Below are 12,671 nucleotides of genomic sequence, written 5' to 3'. Positions count from 1 at the left end.
ATTTAAGCACTCTGTTGGGAGCTGTTGGGAGAAATGTTTGAAAGGGCAGGCTGGAAACTGGGAGGAGGGTTGGCCAGAAGTTAAGAAAACTGGTTACTGTCTGTAGGAGAAAAGAAAACATTAAAAGAAACATTTAAAAAGAAAAAAAAAAAAAAAAAAGACACATTTTACAACTAAGTGTGGCAGTACAAGCCTGTAATCCTAGAATTCTGGGAGTGAAGGCAGGGGGATCAGAATTCAAGGCCATTCCTCAACTACACAGTAAGTAAACTGAGGCTAGCCTTAACTACTGCAGACCCTGTGAGAGAGGAAGAGAAGGGAGTGAGCCAGAAGCAGCAGGAGGAAGGGGAGAAGGGAAGAGGGAAGAAAAACATTTTGGGAGATGGAGAGAGGAAGATCACAAGTCCAAGAGTAACAAAATTACAGTCAAGAATAATGTCTGACTTGTTCTATTGGTTTCTTTGTTTTGGTATTTATTATTTACCTTTAGATTGTGTGTGTGTCTGCGTATGCATATGTTGAGGGCAATAGCCCATAGGCCCAACGCTCTGGATCCCCTTGGGGACGGAGATACAGGTGGTTGTGAGCCTAATTTTGGTGATGGAAACTAACCCTGGATCCTCGGTATGAGCAGTATAGACTTTTACCTATTGAGCCATTTCCCTGGTCCTGTTTGGTTTGGTTTTGGTGGAGGTTGTGGGGGACTGTTTGTTGCTGTTGTTGTGCTGCTTTGTGTAACTAAGGCTAAAAAAAACCCTGTGTAGCAACAGGGCTGCTGTCCTGGAACTAGTTCTGTAGACCAAGCTGGCCTCCAACTCACTCGAGATCCACCTGCCTCTGCCTCTGCCTCCCAAGTGCTGGGGTTAAAGGAGTGAGTGTGCCCCCACTGAGCAACTTAAACGTTTGTTTTTTTGAGAAAGGATCTCAGGTAGTCCAGATCAGCCTGAAACCTGATGTGTATTTTACCCATAAGAAAGTCTGAACACAGGGGCTGGAGAGATGGCTCAGAGGTTAAGAACACTGGCTGCTCTTCCAAGGGTCCTGAGTTCAATTCCCAGCAACCACATGGTGGCTCACAACCATCTATAATGAGATCTGGTGCCCTCTTCTGGTGTGCAGGCAGAACACTGTCTATGTAATAAATAAATAAATAAATCTTTAAAAAAAAAAAAAAGTCTGAACACAGGATGAACCAACATAGTCAAATCATGAAAGAACTGCTTCATGAATGAGGCCAGACATGTTTCCCCTAAGAAGTAATACATAAAATAAAAGAAGTAATATATAAAATAAATTTATGGTTCCTACTGTAACTCTCAGAAGTCTCTGTTATTTAGTGTTTCAAATCCCAGAAAAAAAAAGGATAATTGAAAGAAAGATATATAGAGAGAGACATATACAGAGACAGAATTCAAGAGAATTACGTTTCCTGGACTTCAGAAAACATTTCAAAATAGGAAAGAATAGGCTCAGCAAGGCAGGATAAAGCATGCCTGTAATCCAGCATGTGGGAGGCTCAAAAGAGAATCATCAGATGAGGCCCGTCAGCTTGAGCTCCATAAATGAATTCAAAGACCACCCTGTGACATACAGTAAGGCTTTGTCTCCAAATAAATTAATAGAAAAAAGGGGGAGGGAGGAAGGAAGGAAAGATGGCCGGCAGCATTATTGCTGCACAAGCCTGATATCCTGTTTGATACCCAGAACCCAGTGGAAAAAGAAAACCAATTTCCAAAAAGTTGTCCTCGGACCTATCTATACACACACACACACACACACACACACACACACACACACACACACAAACACACACTAATAAAAAAAATCAACTCTAACAGAGAAGTGGTGGTCCATGCCTTTAAACCCAGCACTCAGGAGGCAGAGACAGGTGGATCTCTGAGTTTCCAGGTCAGCCTGTTGTACAGAACTAGTTCCAAGAGAGCTGGGGCTACACAGAGAAAACCAGGGGGAAGGGGAGGGAATAACAACTGAGAAAGACCAAGACTTCCCTTTAGTACTATTTTCCAAGCTATTAGTGGCATTATGCGCCACTAAATTCTCCACAGTGGCGCAATTACTTCATTAATCAAACACATTAGGCAACAGGAAGAAAAAAAAAAAAAAAAGCACAAGAAATAAATATTGGGGCTGGAAAGATAGCTCGGCAGTTGGAAACACCAGCTGCTCTTACAAAGGACCCGGGTTTGATCCCCAGCATGGCAGCTCACACCTATAACTCCAATTCTAGGGGATCTGACACCCTCACATCAATGCACATGAAATAAAATAAATTTTATATATGTACACACACACACACACACACACACACATATATATATATATATATATATATATATGAAATAATTCTGAGTGTGGTAGCACACAACCTTTAACCCCAGCATGCAGAGGCAGCAGGATCTCTAAGTCTGGACAGCCAGGACTACACAGTAAACCTTTATCGAAAAACAAAAACACGAAACAAATAACAATTATCGATAGGATGTGGAAAAAAATACTCGCAAATCCTACATCTAACAAAGGAGTTGTGTAGACTATTTAAAGAACTGTTACAATTCAATTAAAAATCCAGGCTTAATAGCTAAAAACAACTATTTTGCAAGCATTAAGTTTTCATTTCCAGTACCCAAATAAAATCTGAGCATGGCGGTACTTCCTTGCTTGCCTGTAATCCCAGCACTTTTGGGCAAAGATAAGCAGATTCCAAAAGTCTGCTGGACAGGAGGCCTAGCCAAAATGTTGAGTGAGCTTGAAGTTCAGTAAGAGACTGTCTCAAATACTTGCAACACACACGCACAATAATAATAATAATAATAATAATAATAATAATAATAAACCTAATTCTAAATGGGCAAGAGGGTTGGGAATAGCTATAATAATATAGCTTTTTTTTTTGGTTGTGCTTATTTTATGTGTAGGAGTATTGGGCCTATATGTGTACATGTGCAACGACATGAAAGTCTGATGCTCACAGAGGCCCAAACAAGTGTCAAGTTAACATGTATGGGGCCCCAAGTTTGATTGCTGGCATGGCAAAGAGGGGGAGGGGCAAATTCTGAAGACAGAACTGGCAAGATGGTTCAGTTGAGTAAAGGTGAATCCCACCAAGCATTAAGACCTTCATTCTATCCCTGAGATCCACATGGTGGAGAAAGAAGTCAGTCCTGCAAGTGGTTCTCCAGACCCTACACACACACCACGACATGCATGCATACAGGCATGAATGCAGGCACAACACAAACTAAATGGATTTTTTAAACCTGAATACATTTCTCCAAAGAATATACACAAATGGTCAATAAGCACTTCAGTCATCAGGAAAAATCAAAACCAAAATCATAAGATACCACTTATGCCCACTAAAATGGCTGTAATCAGAGAGGTAAGAGCAAACATTCTGAGAGATGTGAGACAACTGGGACCTTCATACACTGTTACAGGGTTACAAACGGCCACTTGCAAAGGAAAAGCTTGGCAGTTTCTCAAAAGCTAAACATGGTGACCATATGACCAAAATGGAAGCCAAGCAAAGATGTTCACACCTGTAATCCCAGTTACTCATGGGGTAAAGGAACAGGATACCAAATTAAAGACTGGCTTTGTGGCAAGACCATACTTAAGGGGGGGAGGACACCTTATACAAAAACATAAGCATATATGAATGTCCAATAACATCATTATTTTTAATTTTTTAAATTTATTTTTATGTACATTGATTTTTTTTTTCTTTCCCTAAAGACATGTCTCTGAGAGAGTACATGGTCCCCTGAACTGGAGTTACAGGCAGTTGTGAGCTGCCATGTGGGTGCTGGGAATTGAATCAAGGTCCTCTGGAAGAGCAACCAGTGCTCTTAACCACTGAGCCATCTCTCCAGCCCCTAAATTATTTATAACAGCTAAAAACTAAAAACAAAATAATGGGAATTTTTTTTTAACAAAGTAAAAATAACCCATGAGTCTATTTATGGAAAAATGAACAGAACAACAACAACAAAAAATAGCCACATAATGGAATATTATTTGGGCATAAAATGAACACATGCTACAACATGGATAAACCTTTGAAAGCATTACACTAGCTGACACAAAGCGTCATTTACTGCATGGATTCATTTATGTAATGACACACATGCAGATTTCTGGCAGGAAGATTAGAGGCTGGATGAACGGAGAACTACTGCTTGCGAATGGGTATGGGGTTTCTTTGGAGGGTGATGAAAGTATTCTGGAATTAGGTAGTAGTGATGGTTACAGAATATTGGGAATACAGCAAAAACCACCAAATTACATTATTTTAAATGGGGGCTGGAGAGATGGCTCAGATTAAGAGCACTGTCTGCTCTTCCAAAGGTCCTGAGTTCAAGTCCAACAACCACATGGTGGCTCACAACCATCTATAGTGAGATCTGATGCCCTCTTCTGGCCTGCAGGTGTACATGCAGGCAGAATGCTGTATAAATAATAAATAAATCTTTAAAAAATAATAATGATGATAAGAGAAAATGGGAGTGATGAGTCACCTTTAATGCCAGCACAGGACAAGCAGGGTTACCTAAGGAACTTATCTCAAAAAATTAAAAGAAAAAAATTTAAACCCTGCTGCTGAATAGAGTGGCACATGCCTATCATCTCAGCACTCGGGACACAAAGAGAGAAACCATCCTCAGCTATGCAGTGTATGGCCATTTCCAGGCTCACCTGGGTTACATGAGACCCTATCCCAGAGGGGGAAAATGGGGAAGAGCTGGGTGTGCTAGCACTCGGTGTGATCCCAGCACTTCGAAGCAGAGGCAGGTGGATCTCTGCGAGTTTCAGGCCAGCCAGGGCTACTCAGACACACCCTGCCTCAGAAAAAGAAAGGAGACAGAGATGGCTCAGAAGTTAAACGTGCATATTGTTCTATCTTTTCTCTCTGCTGTAGATCTGGGTATGTAAATGTGGGCATATGAATGCCAAAATATGAGTACGCTAGAAAACAACTTCAGATATGCCTTCTACCTTGTTTGAGATAGAGCCCACTGTCTTTTGGGCTTCTTGGAGGGGGAGGGGATGTTGTTTGTTGGTTTTTGATTTGTCAGGTTTTTTTGTTTCTTTTTGTTTCTGTTTTTTTCTGTGTGCCCTTGGCCATCCTGGAACTCGCTCTGTAGACCAAGCTGACTTCCAAACTCATAGGTCCACCTAGTGCTGGGATTAAAGATGTGTGTATGCCAGCTTTTCTTGAAACAGTCTTCACCATATAGCCCAGGCTGTCCTAACTCTATCTTCATATCTCTCCCTCTCTCCCTCTCGAGACATGGTTCTGGATGTCCTCAAACTAAGAAACCTGCCTTCCTCTGCCTCTCAGTGCTGAAATTAAAGGTATGGGACATCACTCCCTTCATGCTGCTCCTTTTTTTTTTTGTTTTGTTTTGTTTTTCAGCTGTTCTAGCCTAAATTTACTTCAAAATAAAAGATTTGTTAAGCTGCATTTCTTGCAGAGTATGGTGACACCTGCCAGTATTTCCAACACTTAAAACATGAAAACACAAACCTGGTTGTGGTGGTGACACCCTTAATCCTAGCATTTGAGAGACAGAGGAAGATCTGGCCTACATAGTAAATTCCAGGACAGCCAGGGCTACACAAAGAAACCCTGTCAAAAAAAAAAAAAAAGGAAACAGAAGTATCTAGAGTCAAGGTCTGTCTGGACTACATAGGGAAACCCTGTTTCAAAACACACAAAACTTTTGCCACTGTAAACATAGAAGGTGATGGCAGACTTTTGGTGGCCTGTGCCTCTCCCCAGCACCTGGGATGTACAGGCAAAATGACCATGAGGCCAGTTTAGGCCATAGTGAGATATTGCCTCGGAAAAAAGGTGGAGGAAAGTTACATTTACTTCTCATTCATGATTTTCTTGCATTTTATGGAAAACTAAAACTTATGTATCAACTACCCATGCTTAATATTTAAAAAAAAAAAAAAAAAAAAAAGTGGGAGGGCTGGGAATAAGGCTGAGAAGCAGAGCTTTCCCTACCTAGTGCAGTTTCAGCCCCAGAGCTGGGTGTGGTGGTAATGACTTCAAAGTCAGCCAGGCTATGTAATAAGACCCTGTATCAATAATAATAATCCACAAATTTTGAAACTGTCAACTACAAAAGTCTACACTCAAAGTTGAATCACCAAATTCAGAAACAAGGTTAGACTAAAGTTGTGAGCTGCCATGTGGGTGCTGAGAATTGAACCCCAGTCCTCTGGAACTGCTGTCAGTGCTCTTAAATGCTGAGCCATCTCTCCAGCTCCCAAGAACCAATTCTTGAACTAAAACTAAGCTATCTAGCTATAAGAAATCCTAAAAGCTGGGCAGTTGGTGGCACACACCTTTAATCCCAGCACTTGAGAGGAGAAGCAGGCAGATCTCTGACTTCAAGGCCAGCCTGGTCTCCAGAGTGAGTTCCAAGACAGCCAAGGCTACACAGAGAAACCCTGTCTCAAAAAAAAAAAAGAAAGAAAGAAAGAAAAAGAAAAAGAGAAAAAGAAATTTCCAAGCTGAAATGCTGAGCTATAACTGAGATATTGCTAGGCAAGAAGATGGCTTAAGTCCAGACCAGCCTGGGCAACACAAGATCCCACTCTTGGGGAAGGAGAGGAGATCCAGGTGCTTCCTTTGGTTGTCAGCAAACAATAGAAAATGACTTTAATATAAAATGTAACCTTATTTGTACATTTGAGATTTTAACACAGGTATACTGTAAACATATGTATAGATGTTTTTAAATCTGGGAAGGAAGAGTATTGGGGGGACACACAGACCAAGCTGGGTATGGTGGCATGTATCTATAACCCTAGCATTTGAAAAGCTGAGGCATAGCAGGGCAATGATGATTCATGCCTTGAATCCTAACACTCAGAAGGCAGAAGCAGGTGGATCTCTGAATTATAGGCCAGCCTGGTCTACAAATCAAGTTTTAGAACAGCCAAGGCTGTTACACAAAGAAACTCTCTCAAAAAAAAAAAAAAAAAAGAAAGAAAGACTGACACCTGAGGATTGCCATGAGCTCAGCTGAGGCCAGTCCAAACTAAAACAGTAAAGTTCCAGGCCAGCCTGGGCTACAGAATAAACCTTGTCTCACAAAATTTAAAAAGCAGGGATGATAGACAGATAGATACATAGATACATAGATAGACACATACATAGATGGATAGATGGATGGATGGATGGATGGATGGATAGATGGATGAATGAATGAAAGAAACAGAGGCATGGGAGATGGTGCTGAGATTAAGACCAATTACCCAGGCTGGTTCCCAGGACTGGCACAGTGGCTTTCAACCATTCCTGTCTTAAGGGATTTGAACCCCCCCTCTCCTTACTTCCATGGGCACCAGGCACACACACAGTGAACATACACATACAGGCAAAACATACAATAAAATATGCAGAAAGTAAATAAATCTAAAATAAAAATTAAAAAATAAAGTCTCCAGAGACAGAAGCAGCAGGTCTCTGTGGTTTTAAGGACAGCCAGAGATAGAGAGACCCTGTCTCTGACTCAAAAAACAAAACTAAGGTATGATAATACTGGGAAGGCCTGATGGCTCAGCAGGTAAGAGCACTTGCCACCATGCCTGACTTGAGGTCAATCCCCAAAACCAAGTTTCCCTCTGCCCTCCACACTCATGCTATGGCACATATATACACTCCAAAATACAATAAAAGATATACCCTTTCACTTTCCAACTTTAGTGCATGTGTTAACATTAGGAAAAGATCAATTCTGGTGGATGTGATGGCCTTTAATCCAGCATCCGGGAGGCAGAGGCAAGTGGATCTCTTGGGAGTTCCAGGACAGCTAGGGCTATTACACAGAGAAACCCTGTCTCAAAAAAAAAAAAAAGCCAGTTCATTAAGCATTAATAACTTGATTAAAATATCCTTGAGAACATGTATTGCCTTCATCCCAATACTATAACAACTTTATTATATACTTCACTGATCAGGGTATCAGGAACAATGAAGGTGTTTTGGGCCAGTAGATAATTAAGTCCAATTGTGTACAAGGTATCAATACACACAGGAACCCGATTCATAACTCTCTGCTGAGTTTGCTTTGCATAAGTTTATCTCCTTTCCTCAAGAAAAAAAAAAAAAAAGTCCCTGGAAGACGTAGATACTAGCTCAAAAAAGCACTAACTTAATCACTTTAAGCTAAACGTGAAAGGAGATTATGACTGAGATAAAAATAAGAACACCTTTGAAAGGAAGTGGTACGGGACATCAACTCCACCAACTGAAAAGCTATTACCTGCATACACTCCCTAAATAGAGAAAAACTGAAGTTACAAAGTTGCAAGTACCTGCTGCACTGTACAGATAGATGGAGTCTCTTGCTTAGCAACTACTAGTGTTGTCTACCAAACACTCGGCCTGTCATAGTTAGGGCATGACAACTGTTCACTTTAAATCCATGTGCTCAGCTTGGATTCAGGATTGATTTATAAAAATAGCTGCTGCTGTTGCTGGTCTTTGAATCCCTGCGCTGATGACTGGGCAGTGTTACCCTATAGGCCTAGAGCAGCTGTATTTCCCTCACCACACCCATTGCTCTGCCTACCCAGCCAAGCTGCCTGCAACTGCCCCCTCCCGCTTGTCACCCTCCCACCCCCCGCCCCCGCCCCCGCCCCCATCTCTGCACCATACTATTCTCCCTCCTCCTGGGCTGAGTGAGCAAATTACAAGCACAAATATCCCCTGATGCAATGCCACAACCATCCCTGGGAAAGAGCAGAGGCAGTTGCCAAAAGCGCAGCAGTAGGAAAATGGGCGGGAGATACTCACAGGGAGCAAGAAACACTGCATAGGCCCTGGGGAGAAATACTGTAACTGGACCAGTGGAGGGATGGGGGAAAGGGGGATTCCAACAGAAAGCTGGGGAACACTATTCTTCCCTGAGAAGTATACGGACTGCAACCTCCCCCGGGAGGGAGGGAGTTCTGGATTACTAAGACACAAACCTGTGGGGAAATCAGTCTCTTCCCCCAAAGCAGCAAACGCAGTTCATCTACACAATCCTAGAGATAAGCGAAGCCTCCCAAACACGCCCAGGAGACAATCTCAACTAAAGTTGAGCTCCCGCTGTACCAGCCCAAAAGAGCTCGTCCCATGTGCTAAATAAACCACAATCTCTGCTCTGAGTAACGTTTCCGACAGCCGCAGCTAGTCCGGGTCCCTAAGTTTCCCGGCTCCGCACCCTTACCGTGACCCCTTTGCCTTCCCAAAGCCAGACGACACTAGACGCACGTCAGTCCCCAAACTGTGCAGGCGCCCCACGCACACAAGGGCTCGAGTTGGATTGTCCAGACCACCCCTCAGTCCCACCCAAAACCCCCAGACAGGGCACGCGCAGGCTCGCCTCAGTCCCCACGTCCACTGACGCCCCTCCTGAAGCCCGGAGAAACGACCCCGGGCGTCCTTCTGCATCCCGAACCCCACCCAAGGCCCCGGGCTGCAGCCGACCCTCGGCGCAGGGACTCAGCACATGTCCAGCCCGAGGCAAGCTGCTCTGCTCCACGGCCTCAGAACGCAGCGAGACCCGACCCCTCGGCCCGCCTCGCCCCCTAAGCGGGCGCCCGGGGGACTCCGAAGGTCACGCCCGCAGGCCCCCCGCCGGGCCCCCTCCCGCAGCTACCCGGGCGTCCTGCAGGCGGACGGCCACCGCCCTTCCCCGCCCCGGGCGGGACCTGGGGGGTCCCCGGCGGCCGCCGCCACGACCCGGGGCAGCGTCTCAGGACACAGCGAGGAGGCCGAACCTCGGATCCCGATCTCTGCGGCACTCACCCGCCGCCGCCGAGCCCAGGCCGGAGCCGCAGAAAGCCGGGAGAGGGCAGAGAGGAGCCGGGAGCAGCCGGGAGGAGCCGCAGAAGCCTCAGCGCAAGCCGGAGGGGCGGGGCGCAGGGAGGTGGCCGCTTCCTCGTCGCCCTCTTGAAGGCCGGCAGGAAGGCGGAGCGTCCCCGCCGCCCGCGGGCGCCACCTCGACCAATGGGCGCCGCCAAGGGGCGGGCCGAGGCGCCGCGAACCAATCCGCGTCGGCCCCTGCCCCTCGACCTCTCCGTGGAAGCCGCACGAGCGAGGGACCGTTGGCGAGGCGCGAGTCGAGGGGGTCTAGGCTGCGGCCTCCCGCCCGCGGATGCCTCAGCGAATGGCGAGCCTCAGGCCGCCTCCACGGCTGCTGAGATGGCCGCTGCTTCCTTTCCCAGCGGAGAGAATGCTGGTGTGGGCGCACGCGGCCTAGGCGCGGGTGGGCCCCAGCGGACCCCGCCGCCCTGACTGGTGGGCTCTATGACGTAACCTGGGCGGGGCGCGGGGCGGGGCCTGGGGCTCGCCGCTAGCCGCCCAGAACCCGGACAGCGGAGGGTGCAGCTCGGGGCAGCCGCCCGGAGCGGGCCTTGAAACGTGGCTGGACCGAGTTGAGGAGGGACATTGTTAGCTGCAAAACTGATTGGCGTGTATACCTCGGCGTGTATTTAGTAAATTAAAATAATCTCATGCTTAGTTTTTGTTTTTTTTTTTTTTAACATACTTACTTGAAAACTTAAAAATCACCTTTGTTCGGTTTTGGGTTTTTTTTGAGACAGTTTTACACCGTCGCGCAGAATGGCCTGAACTTCACTCTGTATCACCCACCTTCCTCAACGTGATGGCAGTGCTTCTGCCTCAGCCTCCCGAGTGCTGAGATTACAGACTTGAGCCGCCACACCAGGCTGAAATTTCCTCCTCCACCACCCTCCTCCTCATCATCCTTCCTTTGTTTGTTGGTTGGTTGGTTGGTTGGGACAGGGTGTCACTATGTTTGATTCACTTTCTATCGCCTGTGGATGAGTGCTTGCTCCGTGTTCCACATCTGTAATTAACTCTTAATCATCACAGCAGCCCTACGTGGTTTTATCCTCAGTCCCATTTGTAGTTTTGGTTTGTGAGTCTCGCCTGTAGCAGTTCAGCCCTCTCTCTCCAGCCCTCCTTATTTAACCCTTTTTATGAAGGAAAAAGACGGACAAGTTTAGTAACAACGTAATGTCTGCAAGCTAGTATTTGGCTAGTGGGGCTTTAACTTAGGTAGCCAGGTGCTAGGATCGTAAACTCAGGAAGACTTGGTTAGGAAGTACAGCTGTGCTTTGTAGCCTTGGGAAAGGTAAGCCTCAATTTTCTCATTTATGAAAATTAGATAATAGTCTCCCTCAATGGAGTTATTAATAGGATGCCAGCGGTAAAATACCATATTCCCTATGAAATCTCAGCAGGGCTTTACAAATGGTGTAAACTTGTCCGGCAGTGGTGCCGCAAGCCTTTAATCCTAGCACTAGAGAGGCAGAGACAGGCGGATCTCTGTGAGTTTGAGACCAGCATGGTCTACAAAGGGAGTCCAGGACAGTCAGGACTACACAGAGAAACAGTGGGGTGGGGAGGGGGTGGTCACAGAGGCAGGCAGATCTCTGTGAGCTCATGCTAGCCAGATAATATGGTGAAATTCTGTCTCAAAAAATAAGAAAATTAATTTGAAGTTTTTTAAGAGAGTAAAAGGATGCCCTGGAATTGTGTGCTAAGGCAGTTGTATATCAAGTTTGAGGTCAGCTGGGTCACCTAACATCAAGACCAGCCTGAGCTATATAATGAGACTATTTCTTGTTTTTTTTTTTTTTGTTTTGTTTTGTTTTGTTTTGTTTTTGTTTCTTCAACACAGGGTTTCTTTGTGTAACAGCCTTGACCTAGAACTCTTTGTAAACTGTGGCCTTGAACTCACAGAGATCCACCTGCCTCTGCCTCAGGAGTGCCGTGATTAACCCAGCTGAGACTGTGGTTAAAAATAATAACAAGGGGCTAGAAAGGTGGCTCAGAGGTTAAGAGCACTGGCTGCTCTTCCAGAGGTCTTGAGTTCAATTCCCAGCAAACACATGGTGGCTCACAACCATCTATAATGAGAGCTAGTGTCCTCTTCTGGTGTACATGCAGTCAGAACATTGTATACATAATAAATCAAAATAATAATAATAATAACAAGCTGGGTGGTGGTGGTGGTACATGCCTTTAATGCCAGCACTCAGGAGGCAGAAACAAGTGGTCTGCAAAGTGGGTTCCAGCTTAGCCAGGACTACACAGAAAAACCTTGTCTCAAAAACAAGACAATAATAGTAATAGGCCAGTAGTCCATGTTTGGATTTCCAGCATTTGGGAAGTGGGAGTTGGAAGATCAGAAGTTCAGGGGCAGCCGAGGATGCATGAGACTGTGTATCAAACCAAAAAAAGTGAAGGATTTGTGGGAAAGATACAGAAGTATAAATAGATAACAACATAAAAGACCATTAATACAACCCAGAAAACTAAAATATCTGTTGTAGATTGCATACCTATTATTTAATGAACCAAAAATTTTGAGCCAAAACCTAGATACCTATCTGTCCTCTCCCCTCCCCTCCCCCCCTCTCTCTCCTCTTATACACACATGAACACACCCACATACACTCAACTCCAAGGAGTATATAAGGAGAACATAAGCCATTTTCCCAACAGATATGCTTAGTGCACTTTCCTGTGGAGAAAAGCCACACAGTGGGTGAGAGCACTTTCAGGAGATGCGTTAGGTGGATTTCCTGACCAAGTCAAGTGCTACACACTTGTA

The 12,671-nt window shown here is 45.2% G+C and overlaps 1 protein-coding gene across 3 annotated transcripts in view; it reads right to left on the bottom strand.

The window, feature by feature from the left end:
* Map4 (microtubule associated protein 4) overlaps positions 1-10,027 on the bottom strand; it is a 136,490-nt gene extending 126,463 nt beyond the window's left edge. Inside the window, exon 1 of one of the 3 annotated variants that reach the window (XM_055601626.1) lies at positions 9,836-10,027. The gene's annotated coding sequence lies outside the window, so the exon portion shown is untranslated. The remainder of the gene's footprint in view (positions 1-9,835) is intronic. The other 2 variants (XM_055601623.1, XM_055601622.1) reach the window with 2 other exon arrangements.
* Positions 10,028-12,671: the final 2,644 nt, after the last annotated feature.

Source organism: Psammomys obesus, unplaced genomic scaffold (genome assembly GCF_907164565.1).
Source record: "Psammomys obesus unplaced genomic scaffold, mPsaObe1.curated_primary_1811, whole genome shotgun sequence".
Taxonomy (NCBI): Eukaryota; Metazoa; Chordata; class Mammalia; order Rodentia; family Muridae; genus Psammomys; species Psammomys obesus.
Note: the sequence above shows the minus strand (reverse complement) of the source record. Positions and strands in the feature narration are given on the sequence as shown.